The 4,227-nt window shown below is 42.8% G+C and overlaps 1 protein-coding gene across 6 annotated transcripts in view; it reads right to left on the reverse strand.

Annotated features, from left to right (window-relative positions):
* rnf2 (ring finger protein 2) overlaps positions 1-3,416 on the reverse strand; it is a 49,793-nt gene extending 46,377 nt beyond the window's left edge. For 2 of the 6 annotated variants that reach the window (XM_043699557.1, XM_043699554.1), the window contains exon 1: positions 2,766-3,127. The gene's annotated coding sequence lies outside the window, so the exon portion shown is untranslated. The other 4 variants (XM_043699558.1, XM_043699556.1, XM_043699552.1 and 1 more) reach the window with 4 other exon arrangements.
* Between the last annotated feature and the right edge of the window lie 811 nt (positions 3,417-4,227).

Below are 4,227 nucleotides of genomic sequence, written 5' to 3' on the forward strand. Positions count from 1 at the left end.
AACATTTCAACTCCCCCTCCCACTCTGCCGAGGACATGGAGGTCCTGGGCTTCCTTCACCGCCACTCCCTCATCACCCGACGCCTGGAGGAAGAACACCTCATCTTCCGCCTCGAAACACTTCAACCCCAGGGCATCAATGTGGACTTCACCAGTTTCCTCATTTCCCCACCTCATCCCAGTTCCAAACTTCCAGCTCAGCACTGTCCCCATGACCTGTCCTACCGGCCTACCTTCTTTTCCACCTATCCACTCCACCCTCCTCCCTAACCTATCACCTTAATCCTGACCCCGACTCACACATTGTACTCTATGCTACTTTTTCCCCACCCCTACCCTCCTCTCATTTATCTCTCCACCCTTCAGGCACTCTGCCTGTATTCCTGATGAAGGACGTTTGCCCGAAACGTCGATTTTCCTGCCCCTTGGATGCTGCCTGAACTGCTGTGCTTTTCCAGCACCATTCTACTCCAGAATCTGCTTTTCAGCATCTGCAGTCAGTTTTTATCTACACCAAAGTTAAGCGTTTTGAATGATTAAGGCCTTCTTGTGGTGCAATGGTAGTGTCCCTTCCAATGAACCAGGAGGCCCAAGTTCAAGTCCCACCCATTCCAGGTGCAAATCATATCTCTGAACAGAAAAACAATTTAACCATTTTTCCAAAGATTTGAGTGATTTGGGGCAAAATATAGAAAAAATTTGCATTACTGCTCAACAAAAAATTAAATTCTAAATTCAATTCACACCATATGGAGCAGGACCAAGTGAAGACTCTTCACTGGTTCCTTCACACTTCCATATCTCCGGCGAATTGAACTATATTCCTGCCTAACAGTTCAGTATTGATCAGCTGGGATGTCCACCCAGCCCATTTGTCTCATTGCCAGTTAGTGGTTTCAATTGAAAATACACGGGTTGCTTAATATTGAAAGACAATGAAGGTTCACAGAAATCGTGTAAAAAGCCATTAATTTTGCCAATGTCAGCAGACGACGACTTCAATCTCAAAAAGCCACAAATGATGTGTAAATAAAATTGTGTGGTGGTAGACTCAGACAACAGGGGAAGGGTTAACAGAGATCACCTGCTGCTATCCTCACAGCTCCTCCATATGTATTACTTGCCAGCTGCGATCGCTGCATTTTCAATGCTATTTTGATTGAGGCCATCCAATTGAAAACAGGCAATGCAGCCTAGGACCTGATACCTTTCAGTCGTAAATTAGTTCACTGAATTATTACGAAAGTCCCGCAAATAAAACCTTGCGACAGTCGTTTATGAATTGGAGGTGAAACTATTGAAATGTTTAAATAACCTGACTGGTAACTATTCAAACAATAGAGGTCTAAAAGATCAATGTAAAACCTGTTTGCCGAAACGGCTGCCAAATGCTCCTACATGTGTCACCGTTTGCTTACTCCTTGCATCCTGACTTTCCATGACTATTACAAACCAACTCCAAAATGGAAAGACTGCACTCAGCCCGCTTTGGGATCACCACTGGCCTGCTCATCAGGATCACAAACATGGAGACTGGTCTGGATCTGATATCCTGCATCAGACAAAGGTGCAGCTATGTGTTGCGAACAGAGTGAAGTCTCTGGATGCAAGAGCTCACGTTCCTTCAGCCCCAGTGCTTATTGTTGCAGTCTCACAATTTCGGGCAATAGTGCCTGGCTAACCCACTGGACTGGAGCTGGAGCAGGAGCAGGCACCAGTGTATTATGCATTTAAGTTTTTAATGAGGGTTCAGTAATAGCATCCCTACCTCTGGACGAGAAGTCCTGGGTGCAAGTCCCACCTGCTCCAAAGATGGGTAATAACATTTTACTGAACCGATAGATATGAAAATATCTACACAATGCACTTAGAGTGTTAGGATCAGTCTGGTGTAACGTTAATGTTCATGTAAGAAACAAGCTATTCCGGGGCTTGGCGCAAGTGTTTAGAAAAGGATAAATGTAATGATATGACGAGAAGCCAATACATTTTCGGAAAGAAGGTGCAATATTTGTCTTTGTAGAAATGTGCCCTTCGTGAAATGCAGCTGCTTTGAAGACTGACAGAGCCCCTGACAAATCACTGAGCCCCTAGTTCGAGGCTCTGCAACCAATCGCGATTATCGGGAGGGGGAGACTAAGGCTTGGAGTCTTTTCAAAAAAAAACACAAACACAAATTACAAGTTCAAGCAGCAACTTATCATAGTAACAAGAAACAAGGTCAGTGCAATTCGAACCAGTACCACCTCCACTGAAATGCAGTCGCGTAGAGTACCACAGAAATACTCAAAATCAAGTCACTATGATGCGACCGCATCCCATTCACTTGTACCAATTAATTAATACAAGACACACACGAAAGCAGTTAGTTATTGTATATAGGAGTTCAAGCCCCCAGCTTACAAACCAACACCAAAACCTTCTTTGTTCAATGTGTGTCCCAATGGACCTTTAACATCATGTGTGTGTTTTTTTTAAATCTTGCACATCCTCTTTTTAAAAACAAACAAATATAAAGAACCAAGTGTACAACCAGGTTAGTTGCTGTGTTGCTCGCTCCCACACCGAGCTTCTGCGTCGCTGCTTTTCTTTCGCGCTCCGCCGGGATGTTCAGCCGTCGCACCGTGCCCGCTTCTCAGCCCGTCCCCAACATCAGGTCAGCCCCAGGCCAACACTCACCGTTTTGGAAGGGACCGGGAATAAAATACAGGCGTCTCCAGCACTCTCCCCCTGATGTAAACAGCCCAGGAGCACCACAATACTCACAATATGGCGAGTCTCCGCAATGGACATTGGGAAAGAAATCAGCATCTGGAATGAAACTCCAGACTACAACAATCTTCTTCCCGTCTGTGCACCGGGGGATAGACCAAAAACCCTCCAGCTCTGCTGCCTTCTCATATTCAAAGCATTTATATTCAAATTTCCAAGTAGATTTTGCTGCTCTAACACGCTGACAGACTGGACTTGTTTAAAATCAAAATCAAAGTGTTGAAATTTTGCAACAATTAAATAATAAATTATGGCCTCAGTAGGATTAGGCAGGTTTCCCCATCCTCAGCCAAAGAGCTAGGTGTCAAAAATTATGAAACCATTCCCTTGTTTTCCACTCCCACCCTGACTGTTCACTTGCATGATTGCAATTTAATTAAACGATTATATTGCAACGACGAAACGACACTCTCTATTTTAATCTCTGTAAATAACGCAATTTTATAATTGATTTTTGTTAGCCACTATTGGGTGGTCGATGTTAGTTGTACTTGAAGGAGGAACTAAAATATTATACAGCAAACTTTGAAACATACTAATAGTGATATCTTACCGGCGTTGCCACTGAATCAGGACTGAAATGCAGGTTAGTCTTGACGTTGCTGTACACTATCAGGGACATCCACTTTCCTGTTGCTATAGTGATGCTGCTTTACACCTTAGAATTTTCCAATTTTTGTTAAATATTTCACATATACACCACGTCTCTGCATTTATTAAAACTATCTTTCAAAAGGGGTCTATATCGAGCACTTGGCATCTGTTCAGGTGAAACAGACCCCCAGGTTGTCTTCCATAAGTATACTGGCGCTTTGTAATTTGATCACAGCCCTGCAATTCTCGCCTGAAATTGAATTGAATTACAGATGGTCGTCTGAAATTCAGATGCCTGCTACATTTCCCAGACAATCCGGGGCTGTTGGGTACGACTTTCGATTAAGGACTGACATTTTTAATGTTTGGAATTATGTTGTTAAAATTCACATGTGCAGCATATGACATGCTTATTTCTGTTGTGTTCAGTGCCCGTGTCTGCAAAATTCGATGCATTATGGTGTGCAACTTTTAAGGAAATAACTAAAATCTGACAGTGTTGTTTGGTTTGTGTCTTCCATTGGCAACACCTCAAGAAATTGCATGACAACTAGACAGTTTCATGCTCCCAATTCGATACGTTATCAAGATGACTATAATTCCAGCAGGATTTCAAAACGTGAGACAACGCTTAAAATACCAGGGAAGGGTGTCTTTGCAACTATTCGTTTTAAACCATGAAATGTCTGAAATTCCACTTTCCAAAGGCACAGAAACAGTCACTAAACAGAGATACACCTGAAACACATGCATTCCGACAGTCGGAATTCTGTTTCCATTGCAATACGCACTAGTCAATACTCAAAGCTTTATTTCAGTCCTCAAGAGAAAAAAAAACTTTGCGAGCAAAGTTGTATTTTAA

Source organism: Chiloscyllium plagiosum, chromosome 11 (genome assembly GCF_004010195.1).
Source record: "Chiloscyllium plagiosum isolate BGI_BamShark_2017 chromosome 11, ASM401019v2, whole genome shotgun sequence".
Taxonomy (NCBI): Eukaryota; Metazoa; Chordata; class Chondrichthyes; order Orectolobiformes; family Hemiscylliidae; genus Chiloscyllium; species Chiloscyllium plagiosum.